Genomic DNA, 20,317 nt, shown 5'->3' on the forward strand with positions numbered 1-20,317 from the left:
TATTAAGACAAGTTTTAAAAGAGTAGAACCAATCTATTATTACTTAAAATATATGTCATAACCAGAGCCTAATAAATATCACTAAAATAGAGAATTCCTTATGGGTACTTAGAACTGAAATTATCGCGAATGTGCTTAAAACGATCATGTTTGAAGTAAATGGAGAAAAATATCAGGACTAATAACTCAGATATGTTTTATTATAGGCATTACTTTTCTTTTTCAGAGTTCAGGAGTTTCTATTTGGGGTTGCACGTTCTTAGCCCAGCCCCTGGACAGGCGCTTAAGGATGAAGGAGGAGCCAGGCTAAGGGGCCAGCTGGAATGGCTTCAAAGTCTGGCTCTGAACTTGGGTACATCACCCAACTTCCTGGCCTCAATTTCCTCCCCAGTAAAAAGGCAATCAAAACGCCTGTGTTGCAAGGTTGTTACCAGATTATGACAAGTTTTAAAGCAAGTTAAAAAAATAGTCTTTGTCATCATTACAGCATCCTTGTTCCCAGCAGATTGTTCAACCTGCTTGTGCTTAAACACACCCAGGGTGGGAGCAAACTGCTTTGTAAGTGGCTGGTTGTACTATTTGGGCCCCTTTACATTTGCCTGGATCCCCCACTAAGCCTGGACAAGTTAGTGAGGAGTTATGTCCTTTGAATTTGTCGGGATGCTCCTTGCATGTGTGGTCCTGAGAATCTGCGTGAGAGAGGACAGTTCTGTTGCACATGCCTCTTCTGGCAAATGCATTTTCATTCAAATTTAGTGACTGACCATCCTCTTGAGAAGAACTGTAGTGTTTCTGTAGGGACTGTCCCCCACGATTTTGGAGGTGAGAACACTCAGGCCAGAGAGATGACTGATACGGACAAGGTGCCACAGGGAACACAGCACAATGGTTTCCAAGCACTGGTTTAACACCCAGATCTCTTGTTCTCACCCTGGGCTAGCACACCTGGTCGGCCAGGGCTCCCTGGCTTGTAGAAGAGTCTTGTCTGGGAAGGGTGGAGGCTCTGCCTCTGGCTGGAGGGCAGCTGGAGGACCAAAGCAGGTCTTCTCCCCTTGGGTTCTTCCTACGGAGACTCCAGGCAGACGGTGTGTGGAGCTCCACTTACAGCCCCTGTCCTGCTCAACTTCGTTTCCTCGGGGCTACAAATGAGTCACTGCTTCCCTGTGTGGTCAGGGTCAGCCCTTTAGAACCAACAGAGGTCAGTTCGCTCTGTCCAGTTCCACGGCCACAGGCTGCATCTGGCCACAGGTCTTAAGTAATGCAAATCTGCTCCCACTGGGGAGGTAACACCTTGCTCTCACATGGCTGGTGGTAGTTCCATGGTGTCACCTTTGTATACAAGAGACCCACACAATCTCGGTGGATAGGCACCCAATCAATAATGCTTTAGCTTCAACTTGTCATTTCCTTTCAGTGTCGCAGGTTATTCTGTCAGGTCACTTCACTCCCATGGTGGTCATGGGTGACAACAGCCCCGCCCCCCTCACAGGGTTGTGTCAAGACCGAATGAGAGAATGTGTGTGCAAAAGCTTTGTCCACAAAAGGAAATGCTGTGGATTTCATTTCAAGTGTGGGAAGGAGGGTGACCCCAACCAGTTCCTCCAAGGCCCGCGGGAGCTCCCACAGCGGGGCGGACACTTTCTGGGGTAAGACAAGGTAGTGTTGGAATTACGGGGAAGGCAGAGTTCCTCTGTGCAAACAGGGAGTTGGTGCTGAAACAAACGAAATAGTGCCGTGGCAGTCCCTTCTCCCATCTGTGGGAGCCGCAAAGTGTGGACCTGGGGATGTTCAGAGGCGAGGCCACCCAGAGTCTGGGAGACGATGGGCAGGGGTTACAGGTGATAACTGAGGCTTACTGACCAGAGTGGAAATACGCCACCCCCATTCCACCTTGGTTTCCTTGAGAAAGAGCAAAACTGAGGAATGAAACAATATGGATTCCTGAGAACTGACCAGCTCAGTGGGATAGCATTTAAGCGCCCAGATTGCATTCCAGGTGCTTAACTGTAACAGTTAATGTTTATTGAGTGTTGACCTTAGGATAAGTCCTGTGCCAGGTGCTTTCCATATAATAATCCTCACAAAATCATCACCATTTTACACACGGTACAGTGAGGCTCACAGAGCTAATTATATTAGGCCATATAGCTAGAGGATGTGTGAGCTGCAATTTAAACCTAGTCTTGTGGGTCCAACAAAACTCAACCTCAATACCACAACCCCAGCCACCCTGGAATACTTGCTATCCATCACTAAATGATAAATTTTCACACACTGTTTCCTCTGTGGGAAAGGCCCTTTCTCTGATCTTTTCCTACTGAACTCCTATTCATCCTTCAAGGCCCAGTGCACGTGTCACCTTCTCATCACATCCTAATGGTTTATTTGAGCAATAATCCATATAATATGGTAGCATATTAGACATAGTTATAGCTCCTATGGAAGTTTTTTGTTTTTTATTATTTGGTTTTTATGTTTATGAAAATGAATGTGAGGAGCTACTAGGTACTCTTAGTAATTTAACTTTTCCCCACTATTTTATTATGAAAAATTTTTAACGTACAGCAAAGTTGAAGAATTTGACAGTGATCATTGGTATACCCACCACCTAGATTCTACTATAACTATTAACTTTTTATTACACTTGTTTTTATCACACATCAATCCATCTAGCTATCCTTCAATCCAAGTTATTTTTCATGCATTTCAAAATAGATTGCAGTCATCAGTACACTTCCCCCTAAATACTACTGAAAGCATATCCAGTGATTTAACTTGAAAAAAAAGTTCCTACTTTTTCAATCTTCTGAGATTAATTAATTTAATCTCAACTTGATTGAGAATGCAAAGTCAGCTATTCTATTTGGGGGATAAAAGTCTGTCTTATTAAAAAAAAAAAGACTAGATAATCACTGCCTTAGTGTTCTAAGCCAGAATTAGGAGGAAAGCAGCTTACACTAAAGTGTGAATGACTGATATCCTCTTTCCTGCACTGCTCTTCAATGGGAATTTATACAGGTAATGACGAAAAATAATAAAGTTTTCATGGTATAGTTTCAAGCTGATGGGGAGATAATTTCATCCTTTTCAAAATTTCTTGAATTGTACTTGCAAGGTGGCTACCTGTTCTAGGGCTGATTTTTTTTTTCTCTAAAACTTATTGTGTTCACAGAGGAATGGGATTTTTTTTTTAAAAATCCCCTCCTTCCCCCAAAATAATAATTTCTAGGGAATTCTACAATAATAGTAGCACTTGAGTTTACAAAGGCTTCTGATGGACATTTGATCTCACTGAATACTTGCAACAGTTCTACAGAGTAGGCATTATCATCTCCATCTTTTCTTGTGGTAAAATATCCATATAATTTACCATTTTAACTCCTTTTGAGGAGCATGAAGCACATTCACATTGTTATACAACCTCACCATTACCCATCTCCAGTGCTTTTCCACCCTCCCAAATTCAAACTCTGTGCCCATTGAACAGTAATGCCCCATTCCTCTGGCCCTTGGCCCCTGGCAACCACTATTCTTTCTTCACTATATATTTATCTATTCTAGGTACCCCACATAAGTGGAAACATATAACTGGAATCATGTAATATCTGCCCTTTTTTGTCTGATTTATTTCACTTAGCATGTTTTCAAGGTCCTGCCATGTTATAGCATGTATCAGAATTCCATTCCTTTTTTATGGCTGAATAATATTCCACTGTACGCATATACCACATTTTGTTTATCCATTCATCCCTCAGTCGACATTTAGGTCGTTTCCACCCTTTGGCCATTGTGAATAATGCTGCTATGAACGTTAGTGTGCAAATACCTATGTTCCAGGCTCTGCTTATTATCTCCACTTTACAGAAAAGGAATCCAAGACTTGAAAAGGCCAAAGGGAACTGCTCAAGTCACATAGCTTGCAGACAGCGAAGCCAAAACCTGGGCTGAGTTCTGGCCCAGGTAGAGGTGCTGGCAATGCACCTGTCTGGGGAGTAGATGATGAGTGACTGTTCAGCTGGGTTGCACCGGTAGGTACTTGTTCGTAAACAGCTACCCCTTGAACCTTCACTCCAGCTGCCTGGCCCCTCTCAGAACTCCCAGGGCCCCAGCCACGATCCAGCAACCAAGGAGGTAACACCTGACCCAGCTTCTAAAGACAAGGTCCATTCTGATTGGCCAGTGCCTGCCTGTACCAGGTGGTGTTTGATAATCTGAATAGCACCCCTGAGTGTTCACGGGGTCATGGTCTTTCGTGGGGATGAGGCAACCTGTCGATGCCATGGAGTGTATCTATGACAAAGAGGAGGGCCTTCAGAGGTTCTGCAAAAGAAGTTAGAAAGCCCAGGAAAAACTGGCAATTTAGAAGGAAATAAGAAGTCAGTATTATTAGCTAAAGTGGAAGCTTCAGGTTAGGGACCTGGGGATGCAAGAGCCTAGGAAAAGAGAAAGGCCATCAGGGGAGTCCCATGAGGAGGTCTCAGGGTGCCAGGCTGGGCAGCGAGAGGATGACCATTAACACGTCTGAAGCTGAAGAATGGGGCCCAGGGCCAGGCCAGGAAAGACCTGCTAGCCACTGGCCCTGCAGGCAGAGGGAGAGAGCTCAGCCTAGGCGTCTGGTGGGACCACCAGGAGACAACACTGAAAAGGCAGGAGAGACCTGCAGGATCAGGGCTGGACCAGAAGAGGGGCGACATCAGGGAGAATCAGGAGGAGCCAGTGTCCAGCCCGACAACTCAAATGGAGTGGCATGAGGTTACTGGAGAAATGACGTGGGCCCCTACACTGGGGTGCTGGGCTGCCTCAGACGCTTAGGTCCTGCTTGAGAAGAGCCAGGCTGGAAAGGCAGAGCCCCAAGTGCTGTCTCCAGGGGAGAAACCCCCTTCTGACTCCTGTCTTTCTTGGAGTTGGCAGCAGAAAGCTGCTTGGGGCACAGGGCACAGCATCGGATCAAGGAGACCTTGTCGGTTGGGGCTGGAGGTGGGAGTCCCTGTGTCCTCAGAGGGCTTTGTGGCCGCATTTAGCCCATCACTGGGACCAGCCCTGCTCCTCATGCCCACCTCCCTGGTGAGAACCATGACAGGGTTCTACTTCCTCCTGATTCCCTTTGTTCAGTGTGAAGTCACTCAGGCACTGAAGTGAGAAGACACACGTGGTGTGGCCTCAGCACCCGACTCCATTCGCTCTGGAAATCAGTTGCTTTTGCCCACTCGCATTTCTCCTCTGTAACAACTCCTCAATTCCTCTTTGAGGAAACCACCCCTTCCTTCCTTTCCTTTCTTTTACTTTTAAAACTTTTATTTGTGGTAAAATACACTAAAAAAATTTATCACCCTAACCATTTTTAAGTGTATCGTTCAATAGTATGAAGGATATGTACATTGTAGTGCAACCAAACCCCTTCCTTTCTGAAGAAGTCCATGTTCTTTTGGGTCTGATCTCAACTCCTGGCTCCAGTTGGGGCCTCTGAACAAGACTGGGCCCATAGTAACTGGTTTATAATAGGTACATCAGAGGCGCCAAGTTCATGAGCATCAATCCAAGGGTGGTTGTTAGAACTATTGGGAAGGAGGTCTTCTTTTCCTGCTTCAGATGCCAAGCTGGTGGAAATTAAGCTTGGAGCTGCAGGCAGCCATCTTCGCCACCAACTTGAGGACCTGCCTGATAATGAAGACTATGCAGAAGAAAGTAAAGCTGAGGAACGAAGATAGATAGATTCCCGGCAATGTTTGAACACCTGGATCCAGCCATGCCTGAAGCTATTTCCCATAGACTTTTTGGTTATTTGAAACAATAAATTTTCTTTTTTTGCTGAAGTCAAACTCAGTTGAGTTTTCGTCATTTGCAACTAAAAGACCCTGAACTTGGGTTTACTCTTGCTTGTGAGGCTTAATAAGATCCAAGCATCAATGTCCTTTTTTCCCTTTCCTCACCTCTCTGAGCTTTCAGAGATCACCACCTAAAGCTAGCCCAGAAACCCCCACACATTGAACACATGACATTTGTTTGAAGATGAAGTTGAGAATAATGGTTTGCGGGGGAGGGAGGGTGATGAGTATAATAAAGAAATTCTGCCAAAGGCAAAAATATTTGTCACCGATGTGCAGACACATGAGTGAGCATCATTGAGCATACAAGCACGTCCTGAGAAAGATGATGTTTTTCAGTCATGGTTGAAAGCCCACCCTCCCCTCACTTATGTGGTCACAACGTGATCTGAGCAAGATGTGAGGCACAAGAAGTTGTCCATCCGAGAGTCCAGTTTCCCCTCTGTGATGGGAATGCTCACTGTGGCCGGGATGCAGGTTATAATCAGTGCCAGCATCACTCTTCCAAAAAACTCAACAAGCCCAGAGACAGGTCCACGCATTCCCGACACAGGCCCCAAGACAAAGACACCAGGAGCCTGCTCTCCTGTCTGGGAGGCTCCTGTTCTCAATGACGGGCTTAAGGACAATGTGGGATCAGGTTTATATGGGTTTTCACGAAGTTCCCATCTAACGGGCACCCGTTAGATGAAAGCACTCTCTTTGTGAAACAGGTTTTTGTTTTCGTTTAACCTAGAGGCAGGAGTCGAGGGTTTTTTCTAGGCCCATCATTCTATAATCCGCTCTAGGAACCCTGAGACATACATGTACAAACCTCCGGAGTGTATGAGGAAAGTAAATAAGCCTCAGGGCTATGAAACCCAGCCAACCATCCACATCCACAGAAACAGAGAGCAGCACAGCCAGTAGGTGAAGGCGCACGGGAGCTCTTGGAAGGCCAGCTCTATAGACTCGGGAGTCTTTCGACCGTCCAGACTCCCAGTAAGTTGCACCCATCGTGGCAGAAACCTCCAGGGGAGTCCCGTCACTCCCCCGGGAAGCGCACAGCCAGGCACCAGCCCTACCCAGGGGCTCCATTCTTAGGACCCTGCCTCAGCCTTCTAGAGTCCCAGCCACCGCTGGGCACGTGTTCACCTTCTCTCAGGAGAAAAGTGAGCTGGCAGCCTGTTCTGAGGGCGGCATGGAGGCCGGTCAGTGGCTCCTTACTTCTGCCTAACTCCTGAGTGCATGGGGATATACACTGAACCCTCTAGAATCTGGCCCACATGGAGAGGCTGCAAGGGCCACAGAAAAGCACTGAACAAGGGGTCACAGAGGCTGGGGATCTAGTCTCCCTCTGGTACTTACTGACTGTGGGTCCAAGTAAGAGACCCCTAGGGACTCTCCCAAGGACAAACGGTCTGTGGGGAAGGGACTTCGCCTGCGTTCTTCACAGCTCTGTCTCCAGCCCCTGTGAACACGCCTGCACGTGGAAGGCATCCACAACGATGTGTTGCTGTTAATCAGTCTCACTGTCTTCCTATGACATGGTGACTCTCAATTCATGTTGCAGAGCAAGAAAAAAAAACCCAAGCGCTCAGCGTGCTGAGCGTTCACAGAGTAACCTCGTTACATCCAGGGCACCCAGGGAGGGAGCAGGATCGTTCCCATTTTGCAGATGAAGAAACTGAGGTTCAGAAATTCTCCCCATGGAGCCGGGAATTAAACCCAGGTTCGACTCTGTAGCCCAAGCTGTCTCCACTACATCAGGCCACCTTTCTCAGCGCTAAGTGCTCCTAGAGAGAGGACTTTCCACCCCCACCCAGAGCTGTACCCCTGCACCGAGCACGAAAGCAGCGGAGCTTGAATGCAGCAGCCACAACTTCCCCGTCAGCCCCAAGCTGTGGGCCACACACGCTGACCTCCTACCACCCAACCCCTCAGAGCTCGCCCACCTCCAGGAGGGCCGCGGCTGCCCCGCGGGGAGGCGGCCACGCAGGAAATACTCACGGCTCCTGCAGGCCCAGGCGGCTCCGCGGGGCGCATCCTCTCCCGGGGCTCCGGCCTCCTCGAGAGCAGCCGAACGCGGGGCTGGGCTGCCTCCTGTCTCTGGAGCATCAGATTATTTTAGCACTTGCGGAAGGAACGGACGGAAACTGAAGTCACATGGAGAGCAAGCGGCTCAGCGGCTCAGCACTCAACAGAGAGCAGGCATCTTAGAGGGAACTGCGCTGCGGGGGTGGTGGGGGGGGAGGGGTTGGGGCGGTGGAAGAGGGCGGGCTGGCCGGCAGGAAGGGGTGGCCAGCCAGACCACCTGCTGGGTTAGTCTCGAAGGAGGTCAGATATGTTTATGGTCTCCCAGCAGTGCTGACCAAGGTTCCCCAACCTTTCTTGCCTTAGAGATTTCAAGGGATGGCGAGCTGGGGGCTCTTGCCTGTGAGCTCTGCGACTTTGGGAATGAGTAGGACACGTTTTCCAACTGGGAGAGAGTCCACCTTCTGGGAGAGTCATCCACTCAGCTGGTTTTTATGAATAATCTCCTCTTCTGTGTCCGGCCCATCAAAAAAAAGAAAAAGAAAAAGAAATGGAAATTGCTTTGTGGTGCACTGTCAGAGTGCCATGAACCTCTTGATCATAGGTTGCATGGATGAATTTTTTGTACTGGATGTGAACGATAGTCCCTGTGAGCTCTTGCCAGGAGTTCAAAAGAATAATCGAATTGATCATAGCCACCATCAAAGGGGTGCCAATCACCAGGCTAAGAGCTTTATATGCATTGTCTCATAGCTCTTGTTCTCAAGGAGCTTATATCTAGGGGAGAAGGCAAAATATTTGCGGTGTTTGCTGCATGCGGATGAGTAATGCAGACAACCACACTAGGGTAGTCAGAGAAGGGATATCCAGTTCTGCTTCCCGTCAGATCTGGAGAGCTGAAGTGTCCTGCAGGATGAGCTCCAATCTCTTGTAGCCTGTTGATTTGTGATTCTGTATAGCACTGTTATCCTTTTTTTTCTTATTTTGTTTTGTTTTATTACTCTTTTTTAAATTATATTATTTATTTATTTATTGCAGTAACATTAGTTTATGTTATATAAATTTCAGGTGTATATCATTATATTTCAATTCCTGTGTAGCTTACATCATGTTCACCACCAAAAGACTAATTACCATCCATCACCACACATATGTGCCTAATCTCCCCCTGTCCTCCTCTGGTGAAACATCAATCCAATCTCTGTCTCTATGTGATTGTTTGTTGTTGTTTTTATCATCTACTTAATGAGTGAGATCATAACAGTATTTGACTTTCTACCTCTGACTTATTTCGCTTGGCATAATACCCTCAGGTCCATCCATGTTGTCACAAATGGCTGGATTTCATCGTTTCTTATGGCTGAGTACTATTCTATTGTGTATATATACCACATCATCTTTATTCATTCGTCCCTTGATGGGTACCTAGGTTGCTTCCAAGTCTTGGCTATTGTGAATAATGTTGCAATGATTGTGAATAATTGCAGTGAACACAGGGGTGCATGTGTCTTTACACGTTCGTGTTTTCATGTTCTTTGGATAAACACCCAGCAGTGGAATAGCTGGATCATATGGTAGATCTATTCTTAAATTTTTGAGGAATCTCCATACTGTTTTCCATAGTGGCTGCACCAGTTTGCACTCCCCCCAGCAGCGCAGGAGAAGTTCCCTGCTCTCCACATCCTCTCCAACACTTGCTGTTTCCTGTCTTGTTAATTATAGCCATTGTGACGGGAGTGAGGTGATATCTCATTGCAGTTTTGATTTGCATTTCCCTGGTAGTTAATGATGTTGAACATCCTTTCATGTGCCTGTTGGCCATCTGTATATCTTCTTTGGAGAAATGCCTGTTCAGATCTTTTGCCCATTTTTTAATTGAGTTGTTAGTTTTTCTGTTCTTGAGATTTATGAGTTCGTTGTATATTTTAGATATTAACCCCTTATCAGATATATGGTTTGCAAATATCTGCTCCCAATTGTTAGGTTGTCTTTTCGTTTCATTGATGGTTTTCTTTGCTGTGCAGAAGCTTTTTAGTTTGATGTAGTCCCATTTTTTAATTTTTTCTGTTGTTTCCCTTGCCCAGTCAGACGTGGTACTTGAAAATATGCTACTAAGACCAATGTCAAAGAGCATACAGCCTGTGTTTTCTTCTAGAAATTTAATGGTTTCAGATCTTACATGCAAGACCTGATGATTTTGAGTTGATTTTTGTGTAAGGTGTAAGATAACGTTTTACTTTCATTCTTTTGCATGTGGCTGTCCAGTTTTCCCAACGCCACTTATTGAAGAGACTTTCCTTTCTCCATTGTATGTTCTTGGCTCCCTTGTCGAAAATTAGCTGTCCATAGATGTGTGGTTTTACTTCTGGGCTCTGAATTCTATCCTATTGATCTGTGTGACTGTTTTTGTGCCAGTACCAGGCTGTTTTGGTTGTTATAGCTTTGTAGCATATTTTGAAATCAAGGAGTGTGATACCTCCAGCTTTGTTCTTTTTTCTCCGGGTTCTGTTGGCTATTTGAGGTCTTTTGTTGTTCCATACAAATTTTAGGATTCTTTGTTCTATTTCTGTGAAAAATGTTGTTGGAACTTTGATAGGGATTGCATTGAATCTGTAGATTGCTTCAGGAAGTATGACATTTTAACTATGTTAATTTTTCCAATCCAAGAGCATGGAATATCTTTCCATTTCTTTGTGTCTTCTTCAATTTCTTTCAACAATGTTTTATAGATTTCAGTGTACAGATCTTTCACCTCTTTGGTTAGTTTACTCCTAGGTATTTTATTCTTTTGTTGCAGTTGTAAATTGGATTGTATTCTTAATTTCTCTTTCTACTACTTCATTGTTAGTGTACAGAAATGCATGGATTTTGTATGTTGACTTTGTATCCACTAACCTTACTGTATTCATTTATTATTTCTAAAAGTTTTTTAGTGGATTATTTACCGTGTTCTACATGTAGAATCATGTCATCTGCATATAGTGACAGTTTCACTTCTTCCATTCCAATTTGGATCCCTTTTATTTCTTTTTCCTGCCTGATTGCTCTGGCTAGGACCTCCAATACTATGTTACATAAGAGTGGTGAGAATGAGCATCCTTGTCTGGTTCCTGCTCTTAGAGGGATAGTTTTCTGTTTTTCTCCAATAAGAATGATACTAGCTGTGGGTTTGTCATAGATGGCCTTTATTATGTTGAGATACTTTTCTTACATACCCATTTTATTCAGTTTTTATCATAAATGGATACTGCATCTTGTCAAATGCTTCCTCTGCATCTGTCAAGATGATCTTGTGATTTTTATCCTTCATTTTGTTAATGTGGTGTATCACACTGATTGATTTGCAGATGTTGAACCATCCTGCATCTCTGGAATAAATCCCACTCAATCAATGCATTGTTGTATTCGATTTGCTAGTATTTTGTTGAGGATTTTTGCATTGATGTTCATCAGTGATATTGGCCTGTAATTTTCTTGTTTTGTGTTATCCTTGTCTGGTTTTGGTATCAGAGTAATGTTGGCTTCGTAGAATGAGTTAGGAAGCTTCCACTCCTCTTTGGTTTCTTGGAAGAGTTTGAGAAGGATAGGTGTTAAGTCTTCTTTGAATGTTTTGTAGAATTCACCAGGGGAACTGTCTGGTCCTGGACTGTTATTTTTGGTGAGATTTTGATTGTTGTTTCCATCTCCTTACTGGTGATTGGTCTATTCAAATTCTCTATTCCTTCTTGATTCAGTTTTGGAAGGTTGTATGAGTCTAAGAATTTATCCATTTCTTCTAGATTATCCAATTTGTCGGCATATAGCTTTTCATAGTATTCTCTTATAATCTTCTGTATTTCTAAGGTGTCTGTTGTAGTTTCTCCTCTTTCATTTCTCATTTTTTCTCTTTTTTTCTTGGTGAGTCTAGCTAGAGATTTGTCGATTTTGTTTATCTTTTCAGACAACCAGCTCTTGGTTTCATTGATTTTTTCTATTGTTTTTTAATTCTGTATTTCATTTATTTCTGCTCTGATTTTTATTATTTTCTTCCTTCTACTGATTTTGGGCTTTGTTCTTCTTTTTCCAGCTCCTTTAGGTGCACTGTTAGATTGTTTATTTGAGATTTTTCTTGTTTGTCGAGGTAGGCTTGTATTGCTATACACTTACCTCCTAGAACTGCCTTCCCCTTATCCCATAAATTTTGGCATGTCGTATTTTCATTTTCATTTGTCTCCAGGTATTTTTTTTTTATTTCTCCTTTGATTTCCTCATTGACCCAATCGTTCTTTAGTAGCGTTTTGTTTAATGTCCACATATTTGTTGCTTTTCTGATTCTCTTCCTGTAGTTGATTTCTAGTTTCATAGCTTTATGTTCAGAAAAGATGCTTAGTATTATTTCAATCTTCTTAAATTTATTGAGACTTGTTTTGTGGCCTGATATGTGATCAATCCTGGAGAATGTTCCATGTGCATTTGAAAAGAACGTGTATTTTGCGGTTTTGGAATGGAATGTTCCCTATACATCTACTAAGTCCATCTGGTCTAATGTGTCATTTAAGGCGAATGTTTCCTTATTGATCTTCTGTTTGGATGATCCATCCATTCGTGTAAGTGGGGTGTTAAAGTCCCCTACTATTATTGTATTACTGTCTATTTCTTCTTTTATGTCTGTTAATAATTGCTTTATATATTTAGGTGCTCCTGTGTTGGGTGCATAGATATTTACAAGTGCTATATATTTACAAGTGTTATTTACAAGTGTTATATTTACAAGATGGATTGCTCCCTTTATCATTATGTAGTACCCTTCTTTGTCTGTTGTTACAGTTTTTGTTTTAAAGTCTATTTTGTTGATATAAGTGTTGCTACCCCAGCTTTCTTTTCATTGCCACTTGCACGGAGTATCTTTTCCATCCCTTCACTTTCAATTTGTGAGTGTCTTTAGGTCTGAAGTGTGTCCCTTGTATGCAGCATGTATATGGGTGTTTTTTTTTTATCCAAACTGCCACCCTATGCCTTTTGATTGGAGCATTTAGCCCAGTGACATTTAAAGTAGCTATTGATAAGTATGTACTTATTGCCATTTTGTTACCTTTTTTCTGGGTGTTTTACTAGTTCTTCTCTGTTCCTTTCTTCTTTTGCTCTCTTGCCTTGTGGTTTGATGGCTTTCTTTAGTATTATGTTTGGGTTCCTTTCTCTTAATTTTTTGTGTATTTATTATAGGTTTCTGGTTTGTGATTACTATGAGGTTCATATATAATAACCTATATACATGGAAATCTATATTAAGTTGATGGTCTCTTTAGTTTGACTTCTTTCTAAAACCTCTATTTTTTTTACTCTCCTCCTCCCACATTTTATGTTTTTGATATTGTATCTAACCTCTGTTTTTGTGTGTGTGTGTCTGTTACCCTCTTATCATGGAAAAAGGTAATTTTAGTACTTTTGCCTTTTGACCTTTATGTAATCATAGGTGATTGATCTGTTATGTTTACTGTATTTTTGCCTTTATCAGTGATTTTATTGCCTTTTTTTGGATAATTTTCTTGTTCCTATTTTTGGTCTTCTCTTTCCCTCTTAAACAAGTCCCTTTAGCATTTCTTGTAAAACTGGTTTCTTGGTGATAAACTCCTTTAACTTTTGCTCTTCTGGGAAACTGTATCTCTCCTTCCATTCTGAATGATAACCTTGCTGAGTAGAGTATTCTTGACTGTAGGTTTTTTCCTTTCAGCACTTTAAATATATCGTGCCACTCCCTTCTAGCCTGTGAGTTTTCTGCTGAGAAGTCAGCTGATAGCCTTATGGGGTTTCCTTTGTATGTAACTTGTTGCCTTTCTCTTGCAGCTTTTAGGTTTCTCTCTTTATTTTTAATTCTTGACATTTTAATTATAATGTATCTTGGTGTGGACCTCTTTGAGTTTCTCTTGTTTGGTGCTCTCTGTGCTTCCTGTACCTGGACATCTGTTTCCTTCCTTAGGTTAAGAAAATTTTCAGCTGTTATTTCTTCAGATAGATTCTCTGCCCCTTTGTCTCTCTCTTCTTCTTCTGGGACACCTATAATACGGATATTAGTGTGCTTGATGTTGTCCCAGAGGTCCCTTAGATTGTTCTCATTCTTTTTAATTCTTTTTTCTTTTATCTGTTCAGCGTGGGTGATTTCCTCTAGTCTTTCACCCAGCTCACTGATCCGTTCTTCTGTATCATCTACTCTGCTATTGAGTCCCTCCAGTGAATTTTTCATTTCCAGTATTGTATTCATCATTTCTGATTAGTTCTTTTTTATATTTTCCACTTCTTTGTTGAAGTTCTCACTGAGTTCATCCATTCTTCTCTCAAGGTCAGTGAGCATGCTTATGACTTTTTTGAATTTTTTGTCAAGTAGATTGTTTCTGTTTCACTTAGGTCTTTTTCTGGGTTTTTGTCCTGTTCCTTTACTTGGAACATATTCTTTTGCCTCCTAATTTTGCCTCTTTCTCTGTGCTTATATCTGTATATTAGGTGGGTCAGCTATGTCTCCTGATCTTGGAGAGGTGGCCTTATGTACAAGATGCCTTATGAGGCCCAGCACTGTGCTTCCCTCTCTTCACCATTTCCAAATGTTCCAGGAGTGACCCCTGTGTGGGCTACATGTGTCCTTCTGTTGTGGCAGGGTTGTTCTTGCTGCAGGTGCCCAGGGAGGCTAAGCTGTCCTTCTTGTTGGCTGGTTGTAATGCACAGTCGTATATGGCTGCTATGGATCCTTCAGTCACTTTACTGGGTGTGGGGAACCCCAGCACAGTTGGCTTCAAGGTCTAATAGCACAATCTTGTTGCAGTTTTTCTGTTAAGTGATTAGGCCCCCAGTGTGGCTGGTTGCTAGGCTCAGGGGCTTACAATTGCTGTAGGCTTCCAGCCTGCAAGCCTGTTGTCAGCTCTCTCAGGATTGCAGCTGAGTGGGGCTGGCCTCAGGCACAGGAGTACCCAATTGTTTCAGGCTTTGGAAGGTGGGGCCAACCCCCTATGTGGCTATTTAAGAATCACAAGTCTTCTGCAGATGACAAGCCCCACCTCCCATAGGGCCACACACACTGGCTGCCCCATGTGCATGCCCTGATCCTCTGAAGCAGAACCAGTCTCCCTACTGCAGAGGCCCCACACACTCTACCAGCTCCCCACACACTCCACCTGCTCCTCACACATGCCCTGCCCCACAGAGGTGGACCCACTCGCCTGACTGCAGAGGATCCAGGCACCCAGCCTAAGGAGGCCCACACGTTGCCTGAGGGCTTGCTGTTGGGTGGGGCTAGTCTCTAGGGCAGGCTGCCTGCCCTGGCTGAGCTGGATTAAATCAGTCTTCTAATGGGTGGGGCAGACCCCCAGGCTAATAGGCCAGGGGAAGAACTCCAATGTTGTCTGGCAGGTCTGTGTCAGCTCACCTGTACTAGGTCATGATAATGGCTGCCACCAATGTCTCAGTCCCTGGAGAGGTCTCACCTCTTACTGAGATGCAGCCAGAGCCTATCAGGTAAGTCTCTTTTCACCAAAGGACTGTGCACCTTTCTTTCTGGTGATTTTAGGTTGCTTTCTGAAATGCGTGATTTTGTGCATGGGCCCTTTAAGAGCTGGCTTTTTTCCTTTGTGTCTGATGGCTTTTCTAGGGATATTCCCCATTGTTGTAGTAACCAGCAAATCCAGATATTATGAGACTTGTCTTGGTTGTACTGAGCCCAAATGATGCTTATAGTGGTAACACTCCCCCGTTCAGCTCCTCTGTTCCTTCAGGGAAGGCTGCATACCTTAGGATTGCTCCCGGCCAGCCATGAGATGCCACGGCTTGTGAAGCTGGCTTTTTTTCTCTCCAGAAAGGAATTTCTGCCTCTTCCACCTCAGTCAAGACTGTCCCTTGTTTCAGGGGTTCTTCTTAGCCAGTTTTCAGTTCTCTCTCAGGAGTAATTCTTCCCAGAGTAGTTGTAAATTTGTTGTGTGTGTGGGAGGAGGTGACTTCAGAGTCTGCTTATGCCTCCCTCTTCATACCTCTCCAGCATTGTTATCCATGGCACGTCCATCCTAAGAGGACAGGAGCAAGTCCTTCCTGCTCTGAACAACCAGCACATTGTCTCTGCTCCCTAAAATATTCATTCGTAATGGTGATAATGCTGACATTACTGGAAAAACTAAATGCAAGCCAGGGGCTGGCCCCATGGTATAGTGGTTAAGCTCGTGTGCTCCACTTTGGTGGCCCAGGGTTCACAGGTTTGGATCCCAGGTGTGGACCCAGCACTGCTCGTCATGCCATGCTGTGTCCATGTGCCACATAAAATGGAAGAAAGTTAGCACAGATGTTCGCTCAACAACCATCTTCCTCAAGTGAAAAGAGGAAGATTGGCAACAGATATTAGCTCAGGGCCAATCTTCCTTACAAAAAAAGAAAAAAGAAAAAGAAAAGCCAGATTGTCAAAATGAAGGTTCTCTTTCAGGGCTTTTTCTTCTCATGGTATACACATTTTTTACTCCCATATCTTCTATGTCTACCAATATGTTGATAACTCCCAAATTTTAATCTCCAGCTCCAACATTCTCTCCCAAGAGAGAAGATTCAGACTTATGTTTTTAACTGTTTACTAGTCAGTCAACTCCTACATGTCACAGAGTGGCCACAACACAATATACCCTAAACTGAACTCTTATCCTTTGTTCTAGCTGGTTTCCCTCCATTTGGCTGTCACTATTTATGGCATGCCTCACAGACCCCACCTCTCACATCCTATTGGTCACTCATTCCTGCTGATTCTAACTAATTCTAATGTTTCTTGAATCCAAACCTACTCTTTATCCTTTATCAATGCATATCTGGGCCATTTCAGAAGCCTCCTTAAACTGGGCTTCCTGCCTCCAATGTAGATTCCATCCAGTGGCCACGGGCATCTTTCTAAAAATATTGGATAATCTCACTCCCTGCTTAAAGCCCTTCCATGGCCTGCCATCACCTCTCTTACCTGGATCAGCAGTTTAAAACCAGGTCCAGCAGGTTCAGGGGCGCCTCAGTGCTGCCTGAGGACCTGGGTGGGACTCCAGCACTGCATCCCCTCCTTAGGCCAAGCAATTCCACTTTTACATGTTTTACATTCTCTATAGATTTTCTTTTGAGAAAAGCAGCTGCTACCTCTCCAAAAAACAGAAAACTAATGGTCTTGATAGATGCGTGGAGACAAGCTGGTTTGTTGGCAAATGGTGCCAACAGCTCTCTGTCTAGTCTAGCAGCAAGCTGGCTCAGCACAGAGGACCTAAGACTTCCAGCAGAAACCAGTGCTGATTTGCAGCTGAAAACACAACATTTTTCATGCCAGCCAGGTTGCACCCCTGACTGCACAGTTCAGGATTCTCTGTCTTGGTTGGGTGCTCTGGACCCCCTTCCATCCATGCTGCTCAAGGCAAAAGAGATCAGGGAACTTCCTCTGGAACAGAACCCGTGGTGCATCCAGCCCTGTCCTGACTGAGCACATCCCTCACAGGATGGTGAGAATCTGGGGGACTGTGTGCCTCTTTCTTTGAGCCTGCTCCACGTGTTGTGGAGTTTGTACCCACCCCCGTGCAACTGTAACAATGCCAACTTTAGTGTCAAACAGCACATCTTGCTCTCTGAGGAGATCTGAGGTGGAAGCAAGGAGCTGGGCACTTCCCAGTGGAGCAGACAGTCTAGATGCCTCATTCAGCTTGATCTTGCCTCCAGCCTCTCTTCATTGTTACCTCCACATTTCAACACGTTGTCCAGAAGTGAGTTTCATCCAGTCTTACCTGCTCACAATTTCCTTAAACACAGAAAAAATGCTCCCCACTCTTGCTCTGTCAGAGTTTCCCTTGCTTCTGTGGCATCTCCTCTGCCTACCCCAACTCTCCCCAGCCTGAAGGCGTGGCTTGGGCTCCCCCACTCTGTGGAGCCTCCCCGGTGAGATCTCCACCTCTTCCTCTGAACATGTGGTACCAAGTATCTACAATATCCATGGGCCTCATGACATCTTTTGTATTGTGATTTAACTTTTAGGATTTCTGTTTTCTTTCCTGAACTGTGCCATAAACTTCTTGAGGGAAGGGGTCCTGTGTCTATTGCCCCATGTACACAAAGGGGCTTAGTAAATATTTGCTCAAAGAAGGAAGGAGGGAAGAGAAGGAAGAAGAAAGGAAGGCAATAAACCCACCTGTCTGATTCTCTAGGTATGGCCTCCTGAGGGTTTTTTTTCTTTCTTAGACTAAGCTTCATAATGGTGTGTCACGGTAGGACTTTTCAGTCTCCCAAAGAGATCAAAGGAACTTTGGCTTCTGCCTCCCCTCCCAGTGCTTTTCCACATGATGACCAGACACAATTCAGGACTAGGGGGTGGGGAGACCTACAGCAGAGACTGTGAAGGGAGACACATCCAAGTCGGGGGGCAAAGTGTGCAAGGGATTCAGTGGGAGAAACAAGGATCGGCTTCCCTCCTCCAGATGGGTCTGTGAGAGAAGAGGACAATCCGTTGTCCCCACAATGCAGTGGTGGGGTCTGCCTCTGGAACTGGCAGGTCACCCTAGGTCCAAGATCTTGGTCCTCTCCCTTTCACGGTGATGTTTTCCACTCTGCCTTGGTTCTCAGCCCCTGGCCACAGACAGGGCAGCCCTTCCCTCCGGCCCTTCATCTCAATGGCTGGGCCTGGCCCAACCGTGAATGAGCGCCTCCCCCGCTTTTCCCGGCACCAGCACATGACAGGGAGGGGATTTCCTTTGGGGCCTTAACTAGGAATTGTTCTCTTGCCCCACGTCAGCTGGCTGCTGGGGGAGAGTCTTCAGTAGTTTCATTTCCCTCATTTGGAATGTAGTTTTTAAGAACCAAAAATCAAAAACGGAAAGGGGAGAGGCCACCACCCACATTGGTACTGCTCAACCCCTCATGATGCCCGTCCTGGAAAAGCTGAGGGGTCAGTGCAAAGACTGAGGGCAAGTGAGGGTGGCTTGGCTAAAGGTCCTTCCTGGCAGGTTTCCTCCTCTCCTCTAACCGTCTTGGGGAGGGAGGGTCTCCAATCCTGAGCTCAGCTCCTCTTGCTCCTGTTGCCCAGGCAGGTGGGCACTTGGGCAGTTCACAAAGCTCTCCCAGGATAATGAGCCGATGGCCTCCCTCAGCCACTAATTCCAGTGACTGACCTCTGTGGGGACCCTGCCTCTTCCTTTTCTGGAAACACTGACAGTATCAACATATGAGCAAAGATTTCATGTTATGCAGAGACAACAAGATGCTTGCAGACGTAACCTGTCAGCATCGAGGCATAACTGGCTGTGGGCAATGGACAGGAAGGGGCACACCCAACAAACAGTGGTCCAGTTAGGGCAGAATGGAAGGGAATCATGGAAAAACAGAAAGGAGGTACTGGGAGAATCATGGGAGGAAGAGCGCACAACTAGTGGGAGACTTCCAGGAAAGCTTTCTGGAAGAGGTGGCATCTGACTGGATCCTCACAACATGGGCCTGGATGCGGGGTCGAAGTCTGAAGAAGAGGTGAGGAAGATGATGAGTTGGGGTGAGGCCTGTCAAGGTCTAGAGCCTGTAAGAGAGATGATGGCATCTCTGTGTCTCCACAAGACCTGTTCACAGTTCTGCCCAGTGCTGCCATCATCATTCACGTGTTACAGTTCTGTCTTTCCCCAAGGGCACTGAGTCTTGGCAGGCAGGAACTATGGTTTTAAACATTTGTATGTATCCCCATCAAAACCTAGTCTATGACCTCGTCAGTGCTCAACAAAGGTTTCTAAAATGAAGATTAAAGTATCATTTGTTCTAGAGTCACCTGGTCTAAGTCACTTGCCAAATGACTTGGGAAAAGTCATTTGTTGGTCCTTGAGAAGTCCTTTTTCATAACTGATGAGTATAAATCTGAGTCCTTACCATGGGCTCAGGGCCCTGCCTGATCTAGTCCCCTCTCTGCTCCATCTGACTTCCCTACCACTTTCCTCTTCACTCACTCCACCCAAAGCATGAAGTTCTCCTCCAGCTCCTCTGTTAAGCGAAGGCTTCTGTCTCAGGACTTTTGCCATTTGCTCTTTCCTAGGCCCAGAATGATCTCCCTCTCTCTCAGATATCCATACAGCTCACTCCCTAACTTCCTTTAGGCCTCTGCTCAAATGTCACCTCCTCAAAGAAGGCTCCCCTGACCACATCATCTAAAATAGCACCTCTCCATCACTTTCTTTTCCCTTGCTTTACTTTTTCTTTCTTTCATTCTTCTTTTTTTTTTTTTTTTTTTGGTGAGGAAGATTGACCCTGAGCTAACATCTTGCTGCCAATCTTCCTCTTTTTTGCTTGAGGAAGATTGGCACAGATGTTAGATGGCTTGACAAGCAGTGTGTAGGTTCGTGCCTGGGATCTGAACCATTGAATCCTGGGTCACTGAAGTGGAGTACATAAACAACCACTACACCAGCATGCTGGCCACTCTTCACAAAATTTTTTCATTCATGTCACTGTCTGATATCTTATTATATACTTACTTGCTAATT

The 20,317-nt window shown here is 44.8% G+C and overlaps 1 protein-coding gene across 3 annotated transcripts in view; it reads right to left on the reverse strand.

The window, feature by feature from the left end:
• NRROS (negative regulator of reactive oxygen species) overlaps nt 1–20,317 on the reverse strand; it is a 38,124-nt gene that overhangs the window by 15,997 nt on the left and 1,810 nt on the right. The window contains exons 2-3 of one of the 3 annotated variants that reach the window (XM_008533786.2): nt 8,239–8,349; nt 7,815–7,937 (exon numbers count right to left, since the gene is read on the reverse strand). The gene's annotated coding sequence lies outside the window, so the exon portion shown is untranslated. Of the gene's footprint in view, nt 1–7,172; nt 8,046–8,199; nt 8,350–20,317 lie in introns of those variants that run through there. The other 2 variants (XM_070583479.1, XM_008533787.2) reach the window with 2 other exon arrangements.

This window comes from Equus przewalskii, chromosome 18 (assembly GCF_037783145.1).
Source record: "Equus przewalskii isolate Varuska chromosome 18, EquPr2, whole genome shotgun sequence".
Classification (NCBI taxonomy): domain Eukaryota; kingdom Metazoa; phylum Chordata; class Mammalia; order Perissodactyla; family Equidae; genus Equus; species Equus przewalskii.